The sequence below is a fragment of the Drosophila suzukii genome, chromosome Y, assembly GCF_043229965.1.
Source record: "Drosophila suzukii chromosome Y, CBGP_Dsuzu_IsoJpt1.0, whole genome shotgun sequence".
In the NCBI taxonomy this organism is placed as follows: domain Eukaryota; kingdom Metazoa; phylum Arthropoda; class Insecta; order Diptera; family Drosophilidae; genus Drosophila; species Drosophila suzukii.
In genome coordinates, this window is record NC_092085.1 from 11867319 (window position 1) to 11878457 (window position 11139).

At 38.4% G+C, this 11139-nt stretch overlaps 1 long non-coding RNA gene across 2 annotated transcripts; it reads left to right on the top strand.

Moving 5' to 3' along the window:
- The first annotated feature begins 2765 nt into the window (after positions 1 to 2765).
- On the top strand, positions 2766 to 4155 carry LOC139353652 (uncharacterized). 2 transcript variants are annotated; one of them, XR_011604862.1, is made up of 3 exons: positions 2766 to 3129; positions 3690 to 3791; positions 3989 to 4155. It is a non-coding gene; the product is annotated as an uncharacterized lncRNA (long non-coding RNA). The 2 variants fall into 2 exon arrangements; XR_011604863.1 differs by lacking the exon at positions 2766 to 3129 and adding an exon at positions 3433 to 3451.
- The last annotated feature ends 6984 nt before the right edge of the window (positions 4156 to 11139 follow it).

Here is an 11139-nt window from a genome sequence, read left to right on the forward strand (position 1 = left end):
GTGGAGTCCACTGTTTTCGTATCGATCATACCCATTGTGTTCACATAACTAATTTCATTACTTGTGTCTAATTTACTTATACTATTACTATTCATTAGTTTTTTATTTCTTATTTTTAGGTCTTTCTTTTTTTTTGTTTAATTTTTTTTAGTTTTATTTTTATTTTTTTTTTTTATTGAAAAAAAAAAAACTACAGTTATCTGCCTATTTGTTTGTAAAGATTTGCGTGCTATACTGCTATTGGGCAGAAAGGGTTCCGATACATTTTACAAAATTGAATTATAATGACATATATTAACTTAAATTTGTTTTGATCATTAGTTTTATTTAAATCCGCTTTTCTTCAGACCCTCTATTGCATCAGCTGGGCGTCGCCGGGGTTGGCACGCTGATGTTCCATCGATGGCGTAGGGGTTTTGGCTTGACCCCCACACTTGTAGTTTCCGCTGCTGCTGTCCGGGGCCTCTGGGCTCAGGCGGTACCGGTGCCGGTCGTCGCACATGTTTTTTGTTTCGGTTTTTCTCCGCAGGTCATTTCGCAGTGGGGGCTTTTCAGCGGTCCAGGGCAGTCCTTCGGGCACGTTTTCTCTCTTTTGGGGAGAGGCTTCGGGAGAGGTGTTATTTTTGAATTTATAACTTTTATGGCTGAGTGAAAGTAGCTTTTTTTTGCTCGATACTTGATTTTTTAAAATCATTGATACTTGATTTTAAAAAATCAAGATCATCTTGTAGTTTTTGGGCAGTTGCCCAGGTGGTGGTGGCTGTTTCTTAAATAATAGTCACTTTACGTGCGCTATTCTTTTGTTTATTTTATGCTTCACGCCCCCGCGTTTAGCCATAACTCCATCTCTAGTCACCAGAGACGCCGGCAAATCAGCGTTCAATGCTTATGTATAGATGTATGTATTAGTAGCCGCTGGCGAAGAGTCGCCGCGGCGGAGGGGAGGTCTTATTTTCACTTGGTGACAGAGCGGTCGTGCATGTCAAATATGCAGACTCAGCACTGTCCAGTCCCAGCCCAGTCCCAGTGCACTAAACGGCGATCATATTACCGGCACTTGAAGAACTGTTCGGTACTTGTATTTTTGGCTTACTTATTGTGGCCAAGTGCTACAATGTATATGTAATAATATTAATGCGAAACACTGAGTACAGTGTGCATTCAATATGTGAACATACTACACCTCCATGGTAGTACAAATGTTGCGAACAGTAAGGGCGTAGTCGATAAGTGAATCCAGCCTGTCCTTGTTTTCCGAAATTCGTTTAGCTTTCTCAATTAGGCGATCCAGAATTTGATCTGAACGACCATGGTTGGCATCAAAAGCTTGTCTCGGACTAGATCGTACGCTTTTCCCTTAAGACATTTTTGAAGTCTAAGCATGTTTTCGACATTTGAAAAGCCGGCAGCAGAAGTTCTGTTTTCAAAGGCGCTTATAAGGGTGGGCCACTCAGCTGGTAGTATTTGTCGAGCTAATAATTGAGCGCTGCTGGGGCTCATTTTCGGCTCTTTTTGCAATCCTTGCAAGGCGGGATGGTCTTCACGATGTCGGTATCACCGCATGGAGGGCAGGCCCAGCCTTTAAGGTTATTTGCGCTTTCTTTACGCACACAAGAGAAATGGTACCAGGTTTTGCAATTATCACACTGCACCCATATTATGTCTTTCCCGGGTCGATTTTTTTTTGCAAGAACCGCAAACCGAAGTACACAGAAAATAAACCGAGCCAGGATCAATTTGATATGCGCATGGTAAATTTGTGTTTTTTAGACACATATCATTTTTACCATCAAATAATGTCAAATTGATACCAAAAAATGTCAAATTGTCGATTTCTCTCTTTTCGGAAATTTCTTGACATCGAAAAAGAGAGGATGTAGCAATATGGCGACATCAATCACGTGAGTGGAAGCGAAAAGGATATATTCGAAATTCGAATTGGGCTAATTCGAACATGTTGTCTCGCTTGCACTAGGATGCGTTTTAGTGGATTTTTTGCCACTTGAATTTTATTTTGATGCAGGTCGGACGTGCATGGTCAGTGTAGTGTTTCTCCAAGTTGAAAAAAAACAGGTAAGTAAACTTCATATATAATGTGTATACGTATAAAGTGTTATAAGAACATAATAAGTGGAAAAAAATAAAATCGTGTGCGGTTTTCTGAGTGGCTTTTACTATACGACTGCCCTACGACAAGAAAAACACGTGCAACTATGTGTGTACATACATACATACGTACGTATGTAAGCGTGCGTATCTGTAGAGGCTGCGCCGGCGTGAAAACAAATTTAACAAGTAACATAACATAATTGCATTTAAAAATTAATTTTTATTTCTACGCCGTCCTGCAAAGTCGCTTCTCATACACACTTATGTATGTATGGACAGATGCACGTACTTTTCATTGCCGTAAGAATGAATGTGCGTGTGAGAAACTAAAAATGCTAAATCAACCCTGCAGTTCCAAAATTGCGTTAAGCGCCCAATCATCACGAAGCCGACTGCGACGTCGGCAGAGAAGCCAGCGATGCCGGCAGAGCTGAGCGCAACGGCGGCAAAGCGACGCGCTCTCAGTCGGGTCCGCAAAGAGAACGCACAAAAAAGTAATTTTGGGCTCTCCCTCTCTCGTCAAGTCTCAGACGAAAAAGTGCGCGTGAAGGGAAGGAGGCCCAGCAACTAAAATATATAGACCTTTGTGCACCCTTGCCTTTTGAATAATGCGACATTTGTTCGTAAATGTTAAAATAACGATTTAAAATAATAGGTTTCTGTTTTAAAATATTTGTATTTCTTAAACAAATTTATATGTTTATTAATATAATTTAATAATATGTAAAGTTTTAAAAATATATTTTTATAAACCGATTTGCATAGTCGAATATGTCTATAAATACCCTGCTTTTATGTGCAAGATGCATAGACCAAACGGGACATGCAAAAAAAACAACAACGGCTTAGCGGAACCGTTGTTGTTGTTGCTTGTTGTTTTTCTGGAAGGCACGCGCCTTTTTTCGTCTTTTCACTTGCGTTTACTTTAGTGAAGGAGTTAGAAGTTGAAGCAAACATACCAGCAATTTACTAAATTAAATTAAATTAGTGCCTTAAAAGTGAAAAAGAAACGATTCCCAGGTAAGTCTGTCGCAGACTAATAATATTGAAAACAGTGAGAGTAAAAAACAAGATAATCTATATTAAAAATAAGGGAAATACAAGATTCCCAAAATAACACGTGGCGGAAAAAAAATAGCTGTGAAAAATATTAATTTTTGACGTGAAAAGCAACAAATGGTGCATATAATAAACAAATCTGTGAAAGAATTTAAAAATCTTATTGAGTGCAAAGTTTCTAGGGACAAAAAATAAGAGATGTTTGTTTTTAAAACTTATATTTGTGGTTAAAATTCGATAAAAATGAATATTAATAACATTTAACAATAATTCTTACTTTTGTGTACGTATTTAAATAAAAATCTCAAACATCTCCAATTTTCAGTTCCTGGAAAAGTGTTATTTTTTTTCCGCAACTGCAAAATAAATAAATGTTTTAATAAATAATATAAAATACATAAATAATGTGTGGTTTATTTTTCGTAATAATTTTTTACAACAAAATAAAATAAATCAAGTGACCGAAAACAAAAGTTTGCTAATTTCTTCTCGATATTTTTTGCATTTTCTTATATTTTTAGACAAGGCTGAAGGTAAATCTATAAAAAAAATGGAAGGCTAAATCGTTCCATCTTAAGCATATTATCCGAGGAACTTGTTCTGTCCCACAACTTACTTATTAAGTAAGTTTTTATTGAGGCTGAAAGTAACTATTGTTTGTAACTTTAATTTTTAAAAGACTTCTGGGATTTTTACATTGAATGCCAAAGATAACATTTCTTTTATTATAAATAAATCTTACAAATAACGATTACTTTCGGTCACTCGTTTTTATTCTCGTCTTGTTTTATTTTTAAAACTAATTTTTTTCTAATACTAGATGCAATCGCCCTGGTCGATCCCTCGGAGCCTCCCGAAAAGGCGCTGCAGAAGGCAATGCGGTGCGTTAAAAACCAGATGCTGAGGAGGAGGTGCCAGCGACCCCGATAACACCGGAAACCCCCGAGCTCAATTTTTAAAATAAACAAATAAAAATAAAAATTACAACTGAAATTTTTTTTTGCTGCTAAGCGCTCAACGTGCGCTGAAAGTGCGCTTTTTCGCTGCTTGAATGAGCGCTCAACGTGTGCTGAATGTGTGCTTTTATCGCTGCTCAATCGAGCGCTCAACATGTGCTGAACGTGCGCTTTTTCAGCTGCTCAATCGAGCGCTCAACATGTGCTGAACGTGTGCTTTTTCAGCTGCTCAATCGAGCGCTCAGGAGGGTGCTCAAAAAAGCGCTCAATGAGTGCTATTTTTTGAGCACTGATGAACCCTAGGACATGCCTATGTTAATTTCAGCACATAGCTCCATACAAATTGTGCGCTCATTGAGCGCTGAGTGATGAGCTATTTGCAGTGATTGAGTGCTCAATAAGCGCTGAATGGTACTGCAGGGTAGTTGCCGGCCGAACTTAGCGGCAAAGAAAAAAGCACTGCCGGCGCTCAGAGAGAGCAAAGTGCGCGGCTAACTTATTCTATTGCTTCTTACGCAGCGCAAGTTTGTCCTTGTCCTTGCTCATGACTGCTTGTGGGCGAAGGTGTGAAATTTTAACTTTGTGAGTTTTGTTCAAAATGTGCAGTTTTTATTTTAGAACAGAGAAAATTATACCATTGGAAAGGGCTTGAAAAATGCTTTCCAATGATACCAAATTTTTTTTTTTTTTTAGTGAGGGGGTATACTATTTACGGTAACGGAGGTCATCGTCGTTTTTTGCCTTTTTCAGTCGAGTGGTGGGAATAAAAAACTGCACATTTTGAACAAAACTCACAAAATTAAAATTTCACACCTTCGCGCACAAGCAGTCATGAGCAAGGACTCGAGGGTAGGGGGTGAGATTCGGGTTCGTGGGTACGCACGTTCACTTTCTCCTGCTCATTCTCAGAAGATAACGAGGGGTCACAATATTTGAAATGCATTAAAACGGGAGGGTTCCGTGGAATACCAAACACACTGATTATGGGATGAGTATACGCTTGCAATTAAAAACAACTCATACAAAATACATTTAAAATCGCCTAAAAAACCTCCGCAACCGCTTTTAATGGCTACTCCTTTGAAAGAATTGACCTAAGTCAATGGTTCCATTAGTATACAAATCGCTAGCATCATATCTTCCTGTAATTTTCTTTCCGTGCTTAAATAAACACATTTTATTATTTACATGCAAGGTCACTACTTTACGTTCTTCATCATTATTAATGACTTCATATATGTTGGTCTTTGAAGCTTTTTCGATAGATTGCCTTTGGTTTCTGGTAGTGACTTTCAGAATTGTGTTGCTTGTTTGTATATTTTTTAAGTCTGTGATGGTTATTCTAGAGAGCGCATTGGCTACATAGTTATCTTTACCCTTTAGATACTCTACCGTAAAATTATATTCCTCCAATTCAAGTCTCATTCGTGTTAGTTTTGGAACTGGGATTTACCATTGAAATTAAGTAGGTAAGTGCTCTGTGGTTTGTTTTGACAGTGAAGTGTCTACCATAAATATATGGTCTGATACACCCTTCCCTGTGGCTAATAAAAACACAAGCAAAAATTGTGAAAGTGGATTTAGCCAGACCAAAATTAAACATTTACCAACTATTTTGGATGTTTTACAACAGAAAAATCTTAAGTTGAATCTTAAGGTACAGTATTATAAGGTACAGTATATTTGAAGTCTAGCCTATGCCCTGTTTCATTTTTAAATAAAACCTGATCTCCTATTTTTAAACCAAAATCTAACGTATTTTTGTCATATCTAATTTTTTGTTTTTTTTTTTGGGAGATTCTAACTTTAATATAGTTCTCTTAAATGCTTGTTCTAGTCTAAACTTAGATTCTTTAGCTTAGTCATCTACATTATATAGCGGTTTTATTTTATCTATACTATTAAAATGTTGAGGTAAATTTGAAAACAAACAACATAAAATAAAACTAAATGAAAGCAATCACCGCCTGTGCGGGGACCAGCACCGGCGCCGCCTAAAACCATAGTCCAAGGACTAGAACAGGATAAGTAGTGTGGAAGGAATGTAAAGTCTTGGTAAACAACATTTTTGGTTTTTGCATTACCTTTTGATTGGTGTATAACTCATTATGATCGGAACATCACTGCACACTTTATATTCTTTGCCTATATAATATAGCCCTCACACATTCTCCTGGTGCGCTAAGTCACTAAGTGAACTGCCGTCCACAGTGACAGTTTCCTAGATATCAGCGTTTCAAATTACGGTTGTTGAAGTATTTGTAGTTTGTTAGAAATTGCGCTGGGTACAAAACTAAGGAATCTAAATCTGTATCCTAACTCTATCTTGTATAGTTTCCGAGATAGTGGATTAATGCGCCTACCCGCGATCTCCATATATGGTTATGTCGGGGGAAGACATATATAACCGTTATGGTCGTTGACGTGTGGAAACTTTTTGTAGGTCAATCGATACATTTTAGTAAAATTTTTATTCAATCATGAAAACTGTGACACAGTGCTAGGCGGTTTGCGGGCGTCAGAGTGGGCGTGAAAAACTTTTTTGGGTCAATCCATAGGTATTGCGTGACAAATACATTTCAGTTTTGGGTGGTTTGTGGGTACTAAAGTAGTAGTGGCAAATTTTTTTTTTATTAATCGATAGGTATTGACGAGTGTAATACATAACAGTTACAACTTTTTTAAAGCTTAAAAAAAGGGGGCACTGTTCGTGGGGGTCAGTGTGGGAAGGACGTGTTGGCGTAATAAGCTGCGTACAAAGCTAAGGAATCCAAATCTGATGTCCCAATTCTGTATCTTTGATAGTTTCCGAGATGTCAGCGTTCAAAATTAAGATTTTATGAAGTCTGTTGAACTTTTAAGCTTTTTTATTTTTTTTATTTCGGGTTGATTCATGCTTGCTAACAATTTATTACCGAAAGAGTATAGCAGGCGAGGCGAGAGTGCGTTTAATGTCGAGATCAAAATTCGTACTCATTTTACAAAGGGTCAGCCAGCTGGGCCCAAGAATGCATGTTCACAAAAATGAGAGCTAGGTAGAGAGAGATGCCTTTCGCGATGCAATTAATATAAGATACCTTATTCAGAAGTTAATTAGCTGCTGCGGCTGCGTGACCCGACATACTCCGCCCGTTGAAAGCCTGTGTTTCAACATCATTCTTAAGGGGTAACAAAAGCAACTTGTTTACTGCTCGCTTTGTCACTCCTGATGCTGTCTTTAGAACGGCAACTCGAGCAATGCCATCTCCACCGAACAGAAGCGCAATCACTCTGGCGGGGAGCCACTTTATGGGAGCCAAGTTTCGTCGTTGTCCAGACTAAGTCATCGACAACCAGGTCAGCTTTTGGGGTGCGCCTCTTGGAGCGCTGCTGCCTCCATCCAAGCGATTGTAGTTAAGACTGGTCACATCCGGCTCGACGAAAGAGTGAAACGGACCACCATTCAAAAAATGTGCTGGGGTTAATACATCCAGATCAGCGGGGTTTTCTGAGACTAATGGTCGAGAATTATCAACCGCTGAAATGTCCTCAAAGACTAATACAGCAGTGCCAACAGCGCGGTAGAAATGATGCTTAGCGATCTTCACAGCCGGTTCCCAAAGATCGGCAAAGTGTGTCGACCTAGGAGGAATGAAACACTAATAGTCTCCGCTTGGCAAAAGTCCATGACATGCCGGTCGGCAGCGGCCTATTAAGTGAGCATAGGGAAGTGTTCTGCCCATCCTTCGTGTTTGTTACACTCACACTAATGGAAGGCGAACTTGTGATGGTAGCTGTGTGCCGACCGTAAAGAGATCCTTGATCAACTCCAAATGAAACAAATGAAGACACAAACGTAGAATTTTACAGGCTTGCCCCTCTGACTTGTATAGAAATGGCCCACAAAATTCAATGCCTGTACTTCGAATGCAAGAGATCCATCAAGACGTTCCTTTGCAAAATCCGTCATTATAAGCTCCACTACTCAAGGCTTCATTCGAAAGCATCTTATACATTTGATTACTGCCTTCATCACCGTCTTCCTCCCCCCAATAGGCCATTAGGGCTCTCTAGAATTCTATCCAATTGGAATTTCGCAGTCTTTTTCGAAACCAAATTATTCAGTACTGTCGTGGCCATGTTGCATATCGCAGACCAATTTACTTCTGATTCAAGCATAATGTCCACCAGGTTACAAGCGGCTGGCGTCCTCCCAACCCTTGGAGTCGAGTTTCAAATTCTTTCAGCATCTGGGAGTTTCTTGGCCGTAACTACTACGGCTACGTCATCCGCGAAGCCAATGAGTCGTGCCCCCTCGGTCTTCGTGATCCTAAGGATCCCATCTTAAATGAAAATCCACCTAGGCCTATGAATGATCCTTGGCGGACTCCGCTGACCCTGTGGGTCGTAATATGTTTAAACGTGTAGGATTTTCCATAAAGCCCAAATAATGTAAGTCCAATTCATTTAGGTTAGATATCCATTTGGATGATTTTTATTTGTATTGTATTCGGAGCAGAGCAGCCGTTGTTGCCGCTCTGAGCTCAAAAGAGTTTCTTCACAAACTTAATTTACTTAGGAGCTAAGGAGGTCTAAGTCTCATAGCGGCGCTGCCAACAGCGGCAGCGGAGAGACGGCCTATATATTCTTAAGTATATAGCATTGCTCACTTTGTCTGGAGCGCGGAGGTATATGTATGTACTTGACTTTGGCTGAGCGGCCGGCGTGTGCAACAGAAAGCTGAGACTTGCACTTTCTGTGTACGCCGCCGATCGACTCATGTTTCGGCCACTTAGGTTTTTGACCGAGCCTTTGTTTATGTAAACACTGTAACAAAGTGTTACAGTGTGTTTGATTCAAGTACTCTTGGTACAGTAGATATTCAATATAAGTGCATACTACATCTCCCTCCTTTTCAAAAATAACGTAATATAATGGAGTTATTTTCTTTGAGCAAATTTGTGAGAAAATTATATTATTTATAGCAATAAGATTAAATTTTTTTTTGTTTTTAATTTGTTTTTCTATTTTTTTTTGTGTATAATTTTTTTAGATATGGTTATTTTATATGCTCTTAAATTATGTATGGCCATTTAGGACATTTTTTTATGTACTCTTTTATGTCTTTTCACATATTTTTCAAGTAGTAGTGTCTCTGGACCTTAGCCAAGGTTTTTGTAATGCCTGTATGACCACCTTGTATTGTATCAACATGGAATGTAGACAATATAGCTTCTTTTTCTTTATAACTTTTGATTACGGTCACCGGGTTGAGTAGCGCTGCTCTCAATGATTTCAATATATTATTGCGCATCATTTTAAAATTATCAATTGAAACATGTTCAAAGATATTTTCCCACGGTGCCACTTTGAGTTGGCTGACTTTGTGAATTCCGGCCTGCTTTTCAAGCCTTTGAAAGAATTGACCTAAGTCAATGGTTCCATTAGTATACAAATCATATCTTGCTGTAATTTTCTTTCCGTGCATAAATAAACACATTTTATTATTTACAAGCAAGGTCACTACTTTACGTACTTCATCATTATTAATGACTTCATATACGTTAGGCTTTGAAGCTTTTTCTTTAGATTGCCTATGCACTTCTATTTGATCTTTTCTTCCGCAGGATTTTTGTCTACTTTGGTTTCTGGTAGTGACTTTCAGAATTGTGTTCCTTGTTTGTATATTTTTTAAGTCTGTGATGGTTATTCTAGAGAGCGCATCGGCTACATAGTTATCTTTACCTTTTAGATACTCTACCGTAAAATTATATTCCTCCAATTCAAGTCTCATTCGTGTTAGTTTGGAACTGGGATTTACCACTGAAATTAAGTAGGTAAGTGCTCTGTGGTCTGTTTTGACAGTGAAGTGTCTACCATAAATATATGGTCTGATACACCCTTCCCATAGAGTCCACCCGTTCGAAACGGTTGGGATTTTTGACAAATGTGAAACTCCGATTCCCACAGGGCACATCTACCATCTACCATCCGACAACAGCTGTCAAATCAGCTGTGGCTAATAAAAACACAAGCAAAAATTGTGAAAGTGGATTTAGCCAGACCAAAATTAAACATTTACCAACTATTTTGGCTGTTTTACAACAGAAAAATCTTAAGTTGAATCTTAAGGTACAGTATTATAAGGTACAGTATATTTGAAGTCTAGCCTATGCCCTGTTTCATTTTTCAATAAAACCTGATCTCCTATTTTTAAACCAAAATCTAAATCCAAAATCTGTTCTAGTCTAAACTTAGATTCTTTAGCGTAGTCATCTACATTATATAGCGGTTTTATTTTATCTATACTATTAAAATTTGGAGGTAAATTTGAAAACAAACAACATAAAATAAAACTAAATGAAAGCAATCACCGCCTTTTGCATTACCTTTCGATTGGTGTATAACTCATTATGATCGGAACATCACTGCACACTTTATATTCTTTGCCTATATAGTATCGCCCCCACACATTCTCCAGGTGCGCTAAGTCACTAAGTGAACTGCCGTCCACAGTGACAGTTTCCTAGATATCAGCGTTTCAAATTACGGTTTTTGAAGTATTTGTAGTTTGTTAGAAATTGCGCTGGGTACAAAACTAAGGAATCTAAATCTGTATCCTAACTCTATCTTGTATAGTTTCCGAGATAGTGGATTAATGCGCCTACCCGCGATCTCCATATATGGTTATGTCGGGGAAAGACATATATAACCGTTATGGTCGTTGACGTGTGGAAACTTTTTGTAGGTCAATCGATACATTTTAGTAAAATTTTTATTCAAGCATGAAAACTGTGACACAGTGCTAGGCGGTTTGCGGGCGTCAGAGTGGGCGTGAAAAACTTTTTTTGGGTCAATCCATAGGTATTGCGTGACAAATACATTTCAGTTTTGGGTGGTTTGTGGGTACTAAAGTAGTCGTGGCAAATTTTTTTTTTATTAATCGTTAGGTATTGACGAGTGTAATACATAACAGTTACAACTTTTTTAAAGCTTAAAAAAAGGGGGCACTGTTCGTGGGGGTCAGTGTGGGAAG